Raw genomic sequence first — 19,710 nt, forward strand, 5'->3', positions numbered from 1 at the left:
ACTTTCAGAAATGGAAGCACTCACCCCTCTCTTATTTAGACAGATGTCAATTGATTAAAAGGATCACCTTCCCGAGATTACTATACCCTATTCAAATGTTACCTTTACTGATTTCCGAGGCAGACCTGAAAACTCTTAACAGGGCCTTTAGTGAATTTATCTGGGCACATAAAAAACCTAGAATCTCGCTATTTAAGCTGTGGCAATCGCAAAAGTTGGGCGGTGTCAACTTACCCTGCATCAGAAGTTATATGCTGGCTGCAAATTATCGTTACGCAGTCGATTGGATATATGGGACGGAGGTTTTCGCTAACACCGGCTTGGAACAGGCCTTTTGTCCTGACACCCCACTCGTTGGCTTACTACACACACGTCCGTCCTCTTTCCACCTCAGATACAAAGTAACATTGTACTAATGTCAACATGCACGGCTTGGAGACAAGCACGTTCTAGGATGGGCGTCTCCAGCCATAACACCACCTTTCTCCCCTTATCACACAACCCGGATTTTCGCAGGACGACTATACATAACACGTTGTTTGCTCTGGCAAATCAAGACATTAGATTACTGTACCAGTTGATTGACCGAGACACCTACCAGATGTGCACATATTCTACTCTTTGCGAGAGGTTTCCACAACTTCCAATCCCACTATTTGTGTATTTTCAGATTCGTAGCTATCTTCACAAATCATTAGCCACAATGACAGTACAAGACAAAACTAACAATTTAGATGTAGTTCTACAAGCCACACCTAAGGTTCACTATTCTACGGCCTTTCTTTACACATTTCTCAAAAGAATTATAGACTGGGAAACTACACAATCAGGATTGACTAAATGGGCGGTGGACTTCCCAACTATCACCACATCTGATATGCTCACAGCATTTAACAAAATCAACAAAACTCTCTCGTCAGCATCATATGCTGAAATGAACTACCAAATATTACATCGCTCCTATATCACACCGAAGTTACGTTTCCAAATGGGTACGGCTTCTGACTCCAAATGTTTTAAATGCGGAGCGCCTGAGGCAGATATATATCACTGTTTATGGAGCTCCTGAAGTCCTCAAGTTCTGGGATTTAGTACAAAACTATGTTAAACATACACTGCATATCGATGTGGTGGCCACCCCTGAGTGGGCTATTTGGGACGTCCACTGTCGATCTTCAACGCCTGGGATGCCCCTTGGCCAGCGCAAGCTGTTGACCAGAATAGCAGCTGCAGGCAAAAAGACTATCCTGTCACAATGGATAGCTACTGATTCATTGTCCCTAGCTTTGTTATTGCCAAGATTATTTTATCTATTTCATATGGAGTGGCTTGAGATGTCTATTGATAAAGAATGTAAAATTGATAAATTCTTTGATATTTGGCTCCCTTATGTACAGATGCTCGATGATACTATCAAGGTTCCCCTTCGACAGGCTGTAAAACATACCACTTGGTACAATCTTGAATTGCTTATCCTAGGTCAGCGGATCAACATGGCAGAATATAAAAATATGCATCAATGGTCAGGCAAAGGAAGAAACGAGTTACAAACTATGTCAGTTTCACAATTCCTAGAATGGGGGATTCTAGGAATTGTGAAACTGACATAGTTTGTAACTCGTTTCTTCCTTTGCCTGACCATTGATGCATATTTTTATATTCTGCCATGTTGATCCGCTGATATCACATTAAGTTGTTGTATACTGTGATGTATGCTTATATATTTTTTGTGAATGTCCAATAAAATATTTAAAAAAATAAATAAATAACAATTCCTAACAGAAACACAACTTAAGAGTAAACTATTAGAATTCAGATGTAGTTAACTGTAAAAAGAAGTGCAGCCAATAGTGTGATCATGTGTTTTCATTCATTAAACAAAAGTTCATAAAGACCATACAATTTGAATTTGAAATGAATTAGAAAGAATGACATAACATAAACTTAAATGGCTTACTGGTAAGCTAGAGACAAATGAGATGTTGACAGTATACTGGCAAAGAGCCAATTCAATTCTCAGGAGCATCCTCAAGGAAATGTCAGACTGAGAGGTTTGCAAGACACAATGGCCAATCTAAATTTGAAGTATTGCAGAGCTTTGTATTTTCTGTCACATGCAGTCTGACACGTTACTGCAGACCATATACAGTACAAGGGGTGTGCAATAAGTTTCCGGATGTGCAGTGCATTGGTAGAGTAGACACAATCAGACTGTCTGGTTGTGACCTGTGATCTCTGACTAAAGTTCTTGTGACATATCAAGGCACAGAACCGTATATAAGCAGCACACTGACGAAGTCAGCATGTTTACTTCTGTCACAAACTAATTATGGAGAGCCATGATCTTTTACGACTACAAGAGTGGACTGGGACAGCAGGAGGGTTTTTACCAACTGCAAGCTGCTTTTGTGTAGGAAGTGTATTTGAAAGGTTTGCAGAATTTTGGCGTGGGAGACGGTCCCTTGCCATTGCCATCACCAAGAACAACATTGCTGCCAAGCGGGCCATAGTTGAGGTGGACACCAGGGTGATCATGGCCCAGTAAGAGAAGGAGATAGGCATCTCTTGGGGATTTGTCTATTTGATACTCCACAAAAAGCTTGGCCTGAGCAAGGTTTCTACATGCTGGGTGCCCCATCAGTTGATTCGAGAGTAGAAGGAGGCTCGAGTGACTTGGTGCCACAACATGCTGGCCAGGATTGATGGTGGTCACTCGAACTCTGAGAGATCATCAGTGGCTATGAATCCTGGATCTACAGTTTAGACTTCGAGACCAAACAGTCGGCCCAGAGGACCCCAGTTGGAGGTGTGCCACCACAGAAGTTCTGACGTGCGCGCAATATGGCAAAGCAGATGGTGGCTGTTTATGTGGCCAAGACTGGTCATGTAGCTTCCATACCACTTGTGCAGCAATACACCGTCACTGGGGAATGTTACGCCAACCAAGCCTGTCACAAGTACTGGAAGCCTTTTCCAGGTGTCATCCAAGAATTTGCACTCGTAGTGCCTTTCTCCATCATGACAATACACCTGCCCACAAGTCTAGGAAAGTGGATTTTCTGGGCCTTGAACGCATCCAGGTGCTTGGTCAAAAAATGGAAAATGCAGGTGCACCCTCTTAGTCAAGCCTGGCCAACCTGTGGCTCTCCAACTACAAAACTACAAGTCCCAGTATGCCCTGTCGCAGTTTTGCTATAGGAGAATGCTAAAAGTTTGGCAGGGCATGCTGGGATGTCTAGTTTAACAATAGCTGGAGAGCCACAGGTTGGCCAGGCCTGCTCTAAGTACTAAACACTGCTAATCAGAATAATTATAATAAATTTGATCTCTCTCAGTGGAGAAATGCAGTAGAATTCCATAGGCTTCTATAGGGAAACATCATCTAAAGATAGCGTTGTCCACCGCATCCAAACCCCGGAATCAATCGCATTCTGGGGCTTGGTGCATATGCAGTAAAGCAGCCAAACCTCAGAAAAACTGCATTTACGGAGGTTTCGCTGCATTTTTTTTAATCTTGTTCCATCCTGCCCACTGCTTGTACAGTTAACAGGAAATACGGAAATGAAGACGTTGTACTGGTTAGTGGATTACAGCAACAGGAAAAGGAATGGTGTGTTACTGGTACAGTGAAGGAACATGTTGGTAATGGAGTGCGCTGTTGTACTATAAGGCCCTTTAACAGCACCATCTTGCCACTGGAAAGACCCTGAATTATTCTACATACATGACCGACCTGTCTGCTGTATGTTCTGCTTCACTTGTCATTGTTACCATGAGTACAGCTGTACATTTGCACACTAAAATAAATGTGAAACCTTGGTTAAGTCTCTCTGCGTGACCCACTTCATATGCTGATTCTGCTGGTGTCTACTTTATCTAACTATACCATAAATACAGTAGTACACATACACTGCACAGGTACAGGACTGAAGTTTCTTGGTCAACTCATTGAACACCACCCAAAATTACATTTAAAGGCATTATCCTTTAAAATATGTTTAAATCCTTTAACTAAGGGGGCATACACACGGGAACATTTTTGCCTATTTTCGCGCATGGCCATCAATATGGGGTGTACACACGAAGCGATATGTGCTTAATTTCTAAGCGATCTAGACAGAACGCTTAGAAATTAAGCACATATCGGTCCGTGTGTACACCCCATATTGATGGCCATGCGCGGTCTCGCCATCGCCCACTCAGATCTTTAGCACATGCAGGCTAGATCTAGTTAGATCACCTAGCATGTGCATAAAGAACACCGGTTAGCACAGATCGCTCAGTGCACATTGCTGTGTGCATAGCGATATGTGCTGAGCGATCTGTGTTAACCTAGGTCACTTAGCTAACCTAGATCGCTTAGCTAACCTAGATCGCTTAGCACATAGCACAAGTCATCCTGTGTGTATGCGGCTTTACTTAGCAAATCTTACAGTAACTGGGAAATAACTAAACAGAAGTGTAATGAGTCTTGTTAGTTGCCTTCATTCTCCTTAATCCCTATTCTCTCTAAAGGCCTGGTTTATATAGTTTCAATGATAAAACAACAGCCAACCTTCTGATTGCCTTATGTTTCCGTAATCATCACTAATGGGAACAAGATTGACATTGGCAGTTCGCAGTGTCCAGGTTATAATCTCCAACAGTGTTTTTGCTCAGAAGACTTTACTGCATCTGTAACAGGTTTATTTTTATAACTGACTGATAAGCACATTCCTGGCTGTGAAAGTTTAATGTCAGCTGGGGCCATGCGTTGAGTATTTTTATATGCCTTTGTATCATAAACTCAGCAGGGAGCACACACAATCATTAAATTGTTCACTCTACCAGACAACGGGAAAATAATACAATATGAAGTCATGTACTCACATTGCCACGCTACTAATTAATCCAGGAGGATCATGCTGGAAACCTTGAAAACAGATAAAAGAAGCAGACAGTCATATCACTCTAGCCATCAGGTTGAATGCCTATAGCAGCATGTGTTATGTCTGTATTGCCAACACCTGTGGATTGGCCCCAAGTACAACTTCTTAAGGGTCTGGGGAGAGAGAGAGGAGATGGAATCCTTAGAAACCACAGCACATTACAATATTTAAATGTAAAACTAATATGCAGCTTTGTAAAATTTAGATCATCAACCGGTTTTAATTTTGTATCATCATAAGGATCAAGATATTGATGATATTGTATGTTCACTATCATTTGACAGCATATTATTATACAATGGTCATGCAAGCTACTTATTAAAACACTGTATTTTGAAACTAAACATGACTTTTTTGAAACATACATCCATCCTAGAGTTATAATGGAGGACTCTGTCAGAACATATTACTAGTGAATGGGATGTAGTTACTGTATGTGACCGGTGGATACCTCCCCCTACATCCCGCCCCCCCCCCCCCCCCCTACCAACCCCACACAATCCCGATGGTTGGCATGCTGACCAACAGGGACTCTTCCCACTCGATCATTCTACCCCCTGCATCTCTCAGCTACACCATTATCTTCACCCCTGCACCTCTCAGCCACACCATTATCTTCACCCGTGTGTCTCCCAGGCACACCATCACCTTCTCCCTGCTGTCTCCCAGCCACATCATCATCTCCCTCCCAGTGTCTCTCAGGCACACTGTCATCTCCCCCCTGCATCTCTCAGTCTGCTCCCTTTAAATATGTGCCCCTTTAATTCTGTGTCACTCAGCCTGCCCCCCATTCTCTCAGCGTCTCTTAGCTTAACCCCCTCTTCACTGTCTCTCAGCCAGTCCCCTTTAATTCTGTGTCTCTCAGCCTGTGCACACCCTCCTTCTACTCTGTGGGGCAGATGTATCAACCTGGATAAGGCATAAGGAAGTGATAAACCAGCGATAAGTGCAAGGTGATAAATGCACCAGCCAGTCAGCTCCTGTTACTTTGCATATTGGACCTGATTGGCTGGTGCATTTATCACCTTGCACCTTATCACTGGTTTATCACTTCCTTATGCCTTCTCCAGGTTGATACATCTGCCCCAATGTCTGTCTGACTGTGCCCTTCCCTTCACTCTGCTCTCTCAGCCTGCATCCCCCCCCCCTTCCCTCTGGCCTCTCATCGCTAGACTTCATGCGCCGGTAGACGGAGAATCCAGGCAGGCGCTGCAGGAGGACGCAGCAGGCTCTTTCTTCCTGCTGTGACGCTGTGCTCCCAGCAGCCCAGCCTGAAGGCTGAGCTAGCTTCCACGTACCCACTGAGCACAGCGCCTAGTGTTGCTATATAAACAGCGATTGCAAGGTGGTGGATGGGACTGCGTTCCGGCTGCCAATTTCTTAATGATACGCCTTACTGGCCTGTAACACCATACTTGCACCACTGTGAACTGCACCCTTTATGTATTGGTAGGTATACAGGCCTTTAAATAAATGATTAATAATTACATTAGATAATGGACACAAACATACAATCACAAAAGAGTCTCTGGTGCGCATTCAGTACGATATCTCGATGGATGGGATGCCGGCGGTCAGCCCCTCCAAAAGTACCCTAAGCCTCCACTGCCCCCTACCCTAACCCTCCCTTGTGGGTGCCTAATTCTAACCCTCCCTTCCCCTCTGCTTAATCCTAACCCCCCCCCGCTTGGTGCCAGCCTCCCCTTTCAAGTGCCTAACCCTAACTCCCCTCCCCGGTACCTAACCATAACCTTCCCGTCCCTGCACCCTAACCCCCCTTCTAGCTTAAACCTAACCTCCCACCAGTGGTTATGCCGTTGTTCGGGATTTCAACTGTCGGGATCATGTCCGGCAGCATTTTAACTACATCCCTCTGGTGCTGGTTGATTGTGACATTTTTTTTCCCTTTAAAATCTAACATTTCAAAAAACCCTGGTTCTAGATGCCCTGCATTTTCTGATGGACAACCGTGGAGCTAGGACAGCGTGATGCATCAGATATCAGTGCACATGAACTGCAGCCTTGCCAGCCAGGACCGGGCAAGAAAATCATCCAGGAGACAGCGCTGAGTTTTGTTTGTCTTTCCAATTAAATGGGAATTTCTCCTTCCTCCTAGAGGTTGCTGGGGACTCCAAAAGGACCATGGGGTATAGACGGGATCCACAGGAGACATGGGCACACTAAGGCCCTCATTCCGAGTTGTTCGCTCGCTAGCTGCTTTTAGCAGCATTGCACACGCTAAGCCGCCACCTACTGGGAGTGAATCGTAGCTTAGCAGAATTGTGAACGAAAGATTCTCAAAATTGCGAATAGAAATTTCTTAGCAGTTTCTGAGTAGCTCGACACTTACTCTGCCACTGCGATCAGTTCAGTCAGTTTCGTTCCTGGTTTGATGCCACAAACACACCCAGCGTTCGCCCAGACACTCCCCCGTTTCTCCAGCCACTCTCGCGGTTTTCCTAGAAACGGCAGCGTTTTTTCACACACACCCATAAAACGGCCAGTTTCCGCCCAGAAACACCCACTTCCTGTCAATCACACTCCGATCACCAGAACGAAGAAAAATCCTTGTAATGCCGTGAGTAAAATACCTAACTGTTGAGTAGAATAACTAAGCGCATGCGCTCTGCGAACATTGCGCATGCGCAGTAAGCGACTAATCGCAATATAGAGAAAATCGGCAACGAGCGAACAACTCGGAATGAGGGCCTATAAGACTTTGAATGGGTGTGAAATGGCTCCTCCCTCTATGCCCCTCCTCCAGACCTCAGTTGGATTCTGTGCCCAGAGGAGACTGGTCACACTCTAGGGGAGCTCTACTGAGTTTCTCTAAAAAGACTTTGTTAGGTTTATTATTTTCAGGGAGCACTGCTGACAACAGGCTCACTGTTTCGTGGGACTGAGGAGAGAGAAGCAGACCTACTTCTGGGAGTTGATAGGCTCTGCTTCTTAGGCTACTGGACAGCATTAGCTCCAGAGGGTCTGATCACTTGGGTCTCCTAGCTGCTCGTTCCCTGCGCCGTGCCGTCGTCCCCCTCACAGAGCCAGAAGATTGAAGACAGGTGAGTAACCGAATCAAAGAAGACGTCTGAAGGCGGCAGAAGAGTTCAGTCTTCCTGAGGTACTGCGCAGCGGTCGCACTGCGCGCCATTGCTCCCGCACACACAGGCACTACATGGGTGCAGGGTGCAGGGGGGGCACCCTGGGCAGCAATATAAACCTCATTTTAAGGTACTGGCACAGTGTATCAGTGAATAGGCACTGTTAGGAGACCCCGCCAGTGAAAATTAAAGCGGGACTGAAGCGCGCCATGTAGGGGGCGGGGCTTCGTCCTTCAGCTCTGACCAGCGCCATTTTCTCTCCACAGCTTGCTGCAGAGACACTGCTCCTGTCCCTTCACTGCTGTCACAAGTAACAGGGTGCTAAAAATAAAATTGGTGTTGGTTGTTTATATAAACAAGCGCTTATAGGTCTGGGGCATTGTGCTTTTTTCAGACCGGTGGGGCACTGGGTGTGAGCTGGCAAACTCCTTCTCTGTCTCTCTGAAAGGCCTTACTGTGGGTCTGTCCCCTTTAGCCCAGTGTGTTTGGGGGTGTCGGTACGTGTGTGTCGACATGGCAGAAACTGAATGCTCTTCCCAGGAGGAGGTTAGTGTGAGAGCTGAACAGAATGAAGGAGTGACTCTGTCGGCACCGCCGACTACTGATTGGGTTGAGATGTGGAGTGTGTTGAATAACAGTGTGGCTTTGTTGCATAAGAGGTTAGACAAATCTGAGTCCTAGAACCAAGCATGGAGACAATCCATGGGAGACGTGGTACCACTCACTCAGGCCCCCTCGGGGTCCCAAAAATGTTCATTTACCCAGATAGCTGACACAGATACCGACACGGATTCCGATTCCAGTGTCGACTATAATGATGCAAAGTTGCATCCTAAGGTGGCTAGGAGTATTCTATGCATGATTGTGGCGATAAAGTACGTGTTACAAATCACGGAAGACCCCGCTGTCCCTGAGACAAGGGTCTGTATGTATAAGGGGAAGAAACCGGAGGTAACGTTTCCTCCCTCTCATGAACTGAATGCCCTTTTTGAAAAAGCCTGGGAAATGCCAGACAAGAGGTGGCACATTCCCAGGAGAATTGCTATGGCATACCCGTTTCCTTCTCAGGATAGGGTTGGGTGGGAGACAACACCCACGGTAGACAAAGCTCTGGCGCGATTGTCCAAGAAAGTGGCGCTACCGTCTCCTGAAATGGCGACCCTTAAGGATCCTGCTGATCGTAGGTAGGAGGCTACCTTGAAATCTATTTATGTCACGACAGGTACGCTGCTCAGACCGGCTGTGGCTTCGGCGTGGGTGAGTAACGCGATTGAAAAGTGGGCAGATAACTTGTCATCGGAAATAGACACCATGGATAGGGATAGCATGCTTTTGACTCTGGGTCATATCAGGGACGCTGCAGTCTATCTAAAGGAGACGGCTAGAGATATTGGCCTTTTGGGATAAAGGGCCAATGCCATGGCAGTCTCGGCTAGAAGGGTGTTGTGGACTCATCAGTGGACTGGTGGTGCTGATTCTAAGAAGGCTATGGAGGCTCTGCCCTATAAGGGTGGAGTTTTGTTTGGTGAATGCCTCGCGGACCTGGTTTCTACAGCTACCGCGGGTAAGTCCTCTTTTCTGTCTTTTGTTCCTCCACAGCAAAAGAAAACGCCCCCATATCAGATGCAGTCCTTTTGGTCGCAGAAATTCCGGAAAGGACGTGGATCATCCTTCCTTGCGGCAAGAGGTAAGGGAAGAGGAAAAAGATCACCAGCTATGGCAGGCTCCCAGGAGCAGAAGTCCTCCCCGGCTTCTGCCAAATCCACCGCATGACGCTGGGGCTCCCCTGCGGGAGTCCGCACCGGTGGGAGCGCGTCTTCAGCTCTTCAGTCAGGTCTGGGTTTTCTCGGGCCTGGATCCTTGGGTGCTGGAAATTGTGACCCAAGGATACAAGCTGGAGTTTCAAGACATGCCCCCACACCAATTTTTCGACTCGTGTGTACGGCAATACAAAAGCTGTGTCAGCAGCGAGTCATTGTCGAGGTACCCCCGTCACAACGGGGAGAAGGGTTTTATTCAAGCCTGTTTGTGGTCCCAAAGCCGGATGTCTCGGTCAGGCCGATTCTGAACTTAAAATCCCTCAATGTGTATTTGAAAAGTTTCAAATTCAAGATGGAATCTCTCCGAGCGGTAATCTCCAGTCTGGAGGGGGGGGGGGGGGGGATTTTATGGTGTCAGTTGACATAAAGGATGCTTACCTACATGTCCCCATATATCCTCCTCATCAGGCGTATCTGAGGTTCGCTGTTCAGGATTGTCACTACCAATTTCAGATGTTGTCGTTTGGTCTTTCCACGGCCCGAGGATTTTCACCAAGGTGATGGCGGAAATGATGGTGCTCCTGCGCAAGCAAAGGGTCACAATTATCCCGTACTTGGACGATCTCCTGATAAAGGTGAGATCGCAGGAGCTATTACTAAAAAACGTTGCGCTCTCCCTGCAGGTGCTGCAACAGCATGGCTGGCTCCTAAATTTACCAAAGTCGCAGTTGATTCCGACAACTCGGCTGTCGTTTTTGGGTATGATTCTGGACACCGAACTGCACAGGATCTTTCTCCTGTTGGAAAAAGCTCAGGAAATCCAGAACATGGTCAAGGAACTTCTGAAACCGCCAAGAGTGTCGATTCATCACTGCACTCGAGTGCTGGGGAAAATGGTGGCGGCTTACGAGGCCATTCCGTTTGGCAGGTTCCATGCAAGAACGTTTAAGTGGGACCTGCTGGACAAGCGGTCATGGTCCCATCTGCAGATGCATCGGAAGATAAGTTTGTCCCCCGGGGCCAGGGTTTCTCTCCTGTGGTGGCTCCAAAGTTCTCATCTTCTAGAGGGTCGCAGGTTCGGCATCCAAGATTGGATTCTGGTGACCACGGACGTGAGTCTCCGAGGTTGGGGAGCAGTCACACAGGGACAGAATTTCCAGGGAAAATGGTCAAGCCAGGAAGCTTGTCTGCACATAAACGTGCTGGAGTTAAGGGCCATCTACAACGGCCTGCGGCAGGCAGAACAGCTTCTTCGCAGCCTACCCATCCTGATTCAGTTGGACAACATCAGAGCCGTGACGCACATAAACCGCCAGGGCAGAACAAATAGCAGAGCGGCTCTTTGTTCTGCCACCAAGATTCTTCGCTGGGTGGAAAAACATGCAAGCGCTCTGTCAGCAGTCTTCATTCCAGGAGTGGACAACTGGGAAGCAGACTTCCTCAGCAGACACGATCTCCATCGAGGAGAGTGGAGTCTTCATCAAGAGGTCTTTGCAGAAGTGACAAGTCGTTGGGGACTTCCTCAAATAGACATGATGGCGTCTCGCCTCAACAAGACGCTTCAGACATATTGTTCCAGGTCAAGGGACCCTCAAGCAATAGCAGTGGACGTACTAGTGACGCCGTGGGTGTTTTGGTCTACAGAAGAATTTCAGCTGGGGCGTTTTCTCCACTTATTGCAAGCAGGTGTGGATGCGGGCCTGAAGTTAGGCTCCATTAAAGTGCAGGTTTCGGCCTTATCAATTTTCTTTCAAAGGGAACCAGAAGTACAGTCTGTCGTGAAGAGCGTACTACACATCCAACCTACTGTGTGCCCCCAGTGGCACCGGTGGGACCGTTATCGTGGTGTTACAGTTTCCTTGACGGCACAGTGGGTTGATACCTGTTACAAAAGATGGTGTGAATTGGCTCACTTGGAAAGGGGTCATGCTATTGGCCTTGGCATCCAAATGGCGGGTCCAAATTGGCGGCTTTGGTGCTCACAATAGCCCCTATCTGATTGTCCATGAGGATAGAGCGAGGTTGAGAACTCGTTAACAATTTCTACAAAAGGTGGTTCTGCTTCGTTTCACATGAACCAACCTATTGTGGGTCCCGGTGGCTACTGAAGCTCGGTGCATTGCTAAGTACGCTATGTGGTCAGGGCTTTGAAAGTGTGAGTAGCCAGAACGGCTCGGGTGGGGAAAACAGTGGCGCTGGTGTCTGGATGCGGCCAACATGGTGGCGCTCCTGCTCTAAGCAGACTATTGCACGCTGGGATCGGTATTACGATGCAGCAGCTCATTCTACGGCTGGATTGCCGTTACCGATATGCGTGAAGCGCCATTCGACTAGGAAGGTGGGCTCAGTCTTGGCGCTGCCCGAGGCGTCTCGGCATTACAGCTTTCCCGAGCAGCTACTGGGTCGGGGTCAAACTCGTTGGGCAAAGTGCTACAAGTTGGATACCCTGCTGAGAGAGACCTCATGTGTGCTCAAGCGGTGCGTGCTGAAGTCATCCGCATTCTCCTGCCCGGTTTGTGAGCTTGGTATAAACCCCATGGTCCTTGTTGAGTCCCCAGCATCCACAAGGGACGAAGGAGAAAATAGGAGTTTGTAATACCGTATCGTAAAGTCCTTTTATCTGAGTCCGTAGTGGATGCTGGGCGCCCGTCCCAGTGCGGATTCTAGCTGCAGTAATGGGTATATAGGTGAGTGCTGTGGTGAGCACAAAGGTATGTGATAGGGTCAGACGGGTGCTGATCGGTTTGGGGTCACACTGTGAACTGGGTTTAGTTAAAGGCCATGTGTGATCGGTGTTGGGTTGTGTGAGCTGGTATGTATCTCTACCTTAGTGTTATCAAAATCCTGTGCCTGATATTGGCGTATCTCCGTCTGGCACAGGTTCCTATAACTGAGGTCTAGAGGACGGGCATAGAGGGAGGAGCCAGTTCACACCCATTCAAAGTCTTATAGTGTGCCCATGTCTCCTGCGGATCCCGTCTATACCCCATGGTCCTTTTGGAGTCCCCAGCATCCTCTACGGACTAAGAGAAAAGGATTTACCAGTAGGTATTAAAATCCTATTTTTTCTCCCACTATTCAACATGTAGTATGTTTAAACTTAAATTGCCAGAGTTCAATGTATTGTGCACAGGTTATGTTCAGGTTTCACACCCCTCACATGGTATTACACTCACAAGAAGTGTTGAGAATAGAGAACATACGTTCAATGGCCCTCATTCCGAGTTGATCGGTCGCAAGGCGAATTTAGCAGAGTTACACACGCTAAGCCGCCGCCTACTGGGAGTGAATCTTAGCTTCTTAAAATTGCGACCGATGTATTCGCAATATTGCGATTACTAACTACTTAGCAGTTTCAGAGTAGCTCCAGACTTACTCTGCCTGTGCGATCAGTTCAGTGCTTGTCGTTCCTGTTTGACGTCACAAACACACCCAGCGTTCGCCCAGGCACTCCCACCGTTTCTCCGGCCACTCCTGCGTTTTTTCCGGAAACGGTAGCGTTTTCAGCCACACGCCCCTGAAACGCCGTGTTTCCGCCCAGTAACACCCATTTCCTGTCAATCACATTACGTTCGCCGGAGCGATGAAAAAGCCGTGAGTAAAATTACTTTCTACATAGCAAAGTTACTTGGCGCAGTCGCAGTGCGAACATTGCGCATGCGTACTAAGCGGATTTTCATTGCGATGCGATGAAAAATACCGAGCGAACAACTCGGAATGAGGGCCAATATTCCAAGAGGGCTTAATAGTCTCTCAATTTTCAGACGTTTTCTTCCAAAGCACTTTCTTTCTCCTCCACAAGTAATCCAAGTATACGTTTAATGCTCCAAAGAGGATTTTCAATTCATTGAAAGTGGAGCAAAGCGCTTTTTGGATTAGAATTGTCTTTTGTATTTTTAGGATCAGGCAAGAGTTATTACATTTATTTTACGAAAGCAATAGTCTTTGGGTGGTGCGAGGGGAGCAGACTGAAGCTTTGTCTTTATAACTTTAAGAAGACCCGTCACCTCACCCAGCTACACGACAGGTCATCAAGTACCTGTAAACCCTCCAGTATTGCACCACCAATTTATGGTGGCATAGCAACAGTAGGGGTGCATAGTGGGCCTGATTCAGATTTGCATTGCAAACCCAATGGTTTACGTACAAATCTGTTGCTTGGTTAACTGCGCATTTGCAGAATAGGTCCTACATAATAGCTTGCAGTCCTCCCTTAGCCGCAGCATGATGGGGCAGAGCAAGGGCAGCGACCTGGTCCATTCTATGAAATGCAGGCATGTTGACCCCCATTTTATAGGCTTGACGATTTACAGTTTCTGTGTATTCAGGTGCAGACTTCCGATGGCCAGTCTGAGTAAGCTTCTGCTGAAAGCTGCGACCATAGTGATTGATGGCCGCGATTGTGATATGATCTTGAGCTGCATCTTTGGACGTAAACTCAAATTGCAGATGCTGACAGGGGTGTAGTACTGCTGACCGCCGGTCTCCTGACCGCCGGTCAGCTTACCGACGCCGGGATTCCGGCAGCATACCGACGCCGGGATCCCGGCGGGGAGGGGCGAGTGCAGCAAGCCCCATGCGGGCTCGCTGCGCTCGCCGCGGGTTCTAGTCCCACTCTATGGGTGTCGTGGACACCCACGAGTGGAAATAGTCCCTGTTGGTCGGCATGCCGACCGTCGGGATAGTGACCCGTCGGGCTGGTGGAGGAGGTCATGTGACTGTTGGTCACCTGACCGGCGGTCACATGAATACCACCCGCTGACAGGAGGCGTTTTTTCCTACAGATGCCTCCTGCAGCATTAGTATATTTGTTGTACGGTATTATACAGCTGGTTCCTTGCAGCTATGCAATACCCACCACATCAGAATCAGGCCCAGCATTCATTCCGAGGCCATAATCCCTTCACACACTTGCTCATACATCCTCCGTCACTAGCCCCAACTCCCTCCCCCCTTTCCATTACAGTGCCCCTCTGACATTTTTTGTAAGGATCCACAACTGCATAAGGCCTTGACTAGTAGCTTTAACCATTGCTACAAGTCATCTATTCCAATACTTTCATGTTCAGTTTAAGCATAAATTATGCTGCAAGCACCTACCACGTAGCACGTATTACCGAAAAACAAAAGAATTTGAAATATGAAAAGAAATTTGAATAAAACTTGAAATGAGGAAGCGCTGACTTTCCTGCCTAACACAGAATTAGCTAAATGATGTGGAAAGTGTTCTTCCAGGACAGGCAGTGAGAAATGACTCTGCCTTGCAGATGTTTTTGTTTACTGACTTCACATGCAAAGTGATTTTAAAGGTATCAGAAGCAGATATCGTTACTGTACAGAATAAATATATTGAGGGGCTTATTTATAGAGATGTGCACCGGAAATTTTTCGGGTTTTGTGTTTTGGTTTTGGATTCGGTTCCGCGGCCGTGTTTTGGATTCGGACGCGTTTTGGCAAAACCTCCCTGAAATTTTTTTGTCGGATTCGGGTGTGTTTTGGATTCGTTTTTTTTTTTATTTACAAAAAACCCTCAAAAACAGCTTAAATCATAGAATTTGGGGGTCATTTTGATCCCATAGTATTATTAACCTCAATAACCATAATTTCCACTCATTTTCAGTCTATTCTGAACACCTCACACCTCACAATATTATTTTTAGTCCTAAAATTTGCACCGAGGTCGCTGGATGGCTAAGATAAGCGACACAAGTGGCTGACACAAACACCTGGCCCATCTAGGAGTGGCACTGCAGTGTCAGGCAGGATGGCACTTCAAAAAAATAGTCCCCAAACAGCACATGATGCAAAGAAAAAAAGAGGCGCACCAAGGTCGCTGTGTGACTAAGCTAAGCGACACAAGTGGCCGACACAAACACCTGGCCCATCTAGGAGTGGCTCTGCAGTGTCAGACAGGATGGCACTTCACAAAAATTGTCCCCAAACAGCACATGATGCAAAGAAAAAAAAGAGGCGCACCAAGGTCGCTGTGTAACTAAGCTAAGCGACACAAGTGGCCGACACAAACACCTGGCCCATCTAGGAGTGGCACTGCAGTGTCAGACAGGATGGCACTTCAAAAAAATAGTCCCCAAACAGCACATGATGCAAAGAAAAAAAGAGGCGAACCAAGGTCGCTGTGTGACTAAGCTAAGCGACACAAGTGGCCGACACAAACACCTGGCCCATCTAGGAGTGGCACTGCAGTGTCAGACAGGATGGCACTTTAAAAAATAGTCCCCAAACAGCACATGATGCAATGAAAAATGAAAGAAAAAAGAGGTGCAAGATGGAATTGTCCTTGGGCCCTCCCACCCACCCTTATGTTGTATAAACAGGATATGCACACTTTAACGAACCCATCATTTCAGCGACAGGGTCTGCCACATGACTGTGACTGAAATGACTGGTTGGTTTGGGCCCCCACCAAAAAAAGAAGCAATCAATCTCTCCTTGCACAAACTGGCTCTACAGAGGCAAGATGTCCACCTCATCATCATCCTCCGATTCCTCACCCCTTTCACTGTGTACATCCCCCTCCTCACAGATTATTAATTCGTCCCCACTGGAATCACCATCTCAGATCCCTGTGTACTTTCTGGAGGCAATTGCTGGTGAATGTCTCCACGGAGAAATTGATTATAATTCATTTTGATGATCATCATCTTCTCCACATTTTCTGGAAGTTACCTCGTACGCCGATTGCTGACAATGTGAGCGGCTGCACTAAACACTCTTTCGGAGTACACACTGGAGGGAGGGCAACTTAGGTAGAATAAAGCCAGTTTGTGCAAGGGCCTCCAAATTGCCTCTTTTTCCTGCCAGTATACGTACGGACTGTCTGACGTGCCTACTTGGATGCGGTCACTCATATAATCCTCCACCATTCTTTCAATGGTAGCAGAATCATATGCAGTGACAGTAGACGACATGTCAGTAATCGTTGGCAGGTCCTTCAGTCCGGACCAGATGTCAGCACTCGCTCCAGACTGCTCTGCATCACCGCCAGCGGGTGGGCTCGGAATTCTTAGCCTTTTCCTCGCACCCCCAGTTGCGGGAGAATGTGAAGGAGGAGCTGTTGACAGGTTGTGTCTGCTGGAAAGAGAGATACAACGTAGGTTTTAAATCTAGGATCGAGCACGGTGGCCAAAATGTAGTGCTCTGATTTCAACAGATTGACCACCCGTGAATCCTGGTTAAGCGAATTAAGGGCTCCATCCACAAGTCACACATGCCTAGCGGAATCGCTCTGTTTTAGCTCCTCCTTCAATGTCTCCAGCTTCTTCTGCAAAAGCCTGATGAGGGGAATGACCTGACTCAGGCTGGCAGTGTCTGAACTGACTTCACGTGTGGCAAGTTCAAAGGGTTGCAGAACCTTGCACAACGTTGAAATCATTCTCCACTGCGCTTGAGTCAGGTGCATTCCCCCTCCTTTGCCTATATCGTGGGCAGATGTATAGGCTTGAATGGCCTTTTGCTGCTCCTCCATTCTCTGAAGCATATAGAGGGTTGAATTCCACCTCGTTACCACCTCTTGCTTCAGATGATGGCAGGGCAGGTTCAGGACTGTTTGCTGGTGCTCCAGTCTTCAGCACGCGGTGGCTGAATGCCGAAAGTGGCCCGCAATTCTTCGGGCCACCGACAGCATCTCTTGCACGCTCCTGTCGTTTTTTTAATAATTCTGCCCCACCAAATTCAATGTATGTGCAAAACATGGGACGTGCTGGAATTTGCCCAGATGTAATACACGCACAATATTGCTGGCGTTGTCCGATGTCACAAATCCCCAGGAGAGTCCAATTGGGGTAAGCCATTCTGCGATGATGTTCCTCAGTTTCCGTAAGAGGTTGTCAGCTGTGTGCCTCTTCTGGAAAGCGGTGATACAAAGCGTAGCCTGCCTAGGAATGGGTTGGCGTTTGCGAGATGCTGCTACTGGTCCCGCCGCTGCTGTTCTTGCTGCGGGAGGCAATACATCTACCCAGTGGGCTGTCACAGTCATATAGTCCTGAGTCTGCCCTGCTCCACTTGTCTACATGTCCGTGGTTAAGTGGACATTGGGTACAACTGCATTTTTTAGGACACTGGTGACTCTTTTTCTGAGGTCTGTGTACATTTTCGGTATCGCCTGCCTAGAGAAATGGAACCTAGATGGTATTTGGTACCGGGGACACAGTACCTCAATCAAGTCTCTAGTTGCCTGTGAATTAACGGTGGATACCGGACACACGTTTCTCACCACCCAGGCTGAAAAGACCTGAGTTATCCGCTTTGCAGCAGGATGACTGCTGTGATATTTCATCTTCCTCGCAAAGGACTGTTGGACAGTCAATTGCTTACTGGAAGTAGTACAAGTGGTCTTCCGACTTCCCCTCTTGGATGACGATCGACTCCCAGCAGCAACAACAGCAGCGCCAGCAGCAGTGGGCGTTACACTCAAGGATGCATTGGAGGAATCCCAGGCAGGAGAGGACTCGTCAGACTTTCCAGTGACATGGCCTGCAGGACTATTGGCTTTCCTGTGTAAGGTGGAAATTGACACTGAGGGAGTTGGTGGTGTGGTTTGCAGGAGCTTGGTTACAAGAGGAAGGGATTTAGTGGTCAGTGGACTGCTTCCGCTGTCATTCAAAGTTTTTGAACTAGTCACTGACTTATGATGAATGCGCTGCAGGTGACATATAAGGGAGGATGTTCTGAGGTGGTTAACGTCCTTACCCCTACTTATTACAGCTTGACAAAGGTAACACACGGCTTGACACCTGTTGTCCGCATTTGTGTTGAAATAATTCCACACCGAAGAGGTGATTTTTTTTGTATTTTGACCAGGCATGTCAATGGCCATATTCGTCCCACGGACAACAGGTGTCTCCTTGGGTGCCTGACTTAAACAAACCACCTCACCATCAGAATCCTCCTTGTCAATTTCCTCCCCAGCGCCAGCAACACCCATATCCTCATCCTGGTGTACTTCAACAGTGACATCTTCAATTTGACTATCAGGAACTGGACTGCGGGTGCTCCTTCCAGCACTTGCAGGGGGCGTGCAAATGGTGGAAGGCGCAAGCTCTTCCCGTCCAGTGTTGGGAAGGTCAGGCATCGCAACCGACACAATTGGACTCTCCTTGGGGATTTGTGATTTAGAAGAACGCACAGTTCTTTGCTGTGCTTTTGCCAGCTTAAGTCTTTTAATTTTTCTAGCGAGAGGATGAGTGCTTCCATCCTCATGTGAATCTGAACCACTAGCCACGAACATAGGCCAGGGCCTCAGCCGTTCCTTGCCACTCCGTGTCGTAAATGGCATATTGGCAAGTTTACGCTTTCAATTTTGATTTTTGGGTCATTTTACTGAACTTTTGTTTTTTGGATTTTACATGCTCTCTACTATGACATTGGGCATTGGCCTTGGCAGACGACGTTGATGCCATTTCATCGTCTCGGCCATGACTATTGGCAGCAGCTTCAGCACGAGGTGGAAGTGGATCTTGATCTTAACCTATTTTAACCTCCACATTTTTGTTCTCCATTTTTTAATGTGTGGAATTATATGCCAGTATCAATAGCAATGGCCTACTACTATATATACTGCGCCCAACTGAAATGCACCACAGGTATGGATGGATAGTATACTTGACGACACAGAGGTAGGTAGAGCAGTGGCCTTCCGTACCGTACTGCTATATATACTGGTGGTCACTGTCAGCAAACTGCAAAACTAAAATGCACCACAGGTATAGAATCTAGATGGATAGTATACTTGACGACACAGAGGTAGGTAGAGCAGTGGCCTTCCGTACCGTACTGCTATATATACTGGTGGTCACTGTCAGCAAACTGCAAAACTAAAATGCACCACAGGTATAGAATCTAGATGGATAGTATACTTGACGACACAGAGGTAGGTAGAGCAGTGGCCTTCCGTACCGTACT

The 19,710-nt window shown here is 47.3% G+C and overlaps 1 long non-coding RNA gene across 3 annotated transcripts in view; it reads right to left on the reverse strand.

Moving 5' to 3' along the window:
- The window catches only part of LOC135051279 (uncharacterized), a 63,002-nt gene that overhangs the window by 8,949 nt on the left and 34,343 nt on the right, over nucleotides 1-19,710 (reverse strand). The window contains exons 2-3 of one of the 3 annotated variants that reach the window (XR_010242158.1): nucleotides 4,870-5,041; nucleotides 3,734-3,797 (exon numbers count right to left, since the gene is read on the reverse strand). This is a non-coding gene — a long non-coding RNA (uncharacterized LOC135051279). The remainder of the gene's footprint in view (nucleotides 1-3,733; nucleotides 3,798-4,869; nucleotides 5,042-19,710) is intronic. The other 2 variants (XR_010242157.1, XR_010242156.1) reach the window with 2 other exon arrangements.

This window comes from Pseudophryne corroboree, chromosome 2, assembly GCF_028390025.1.
Source record: "Pseudophryne corroboree isolate aPseCor3 chromosome 2, aPseCor3.hap2, whole genome shotgun sequence".
In the NCBI taxonomy this organism is placed as follows: Eukaryota; Metazoa; Chordata; class Amphibia; order Anura; family Myobatrachidae; genus Pseudophryne; species Pseudophryne corroboree.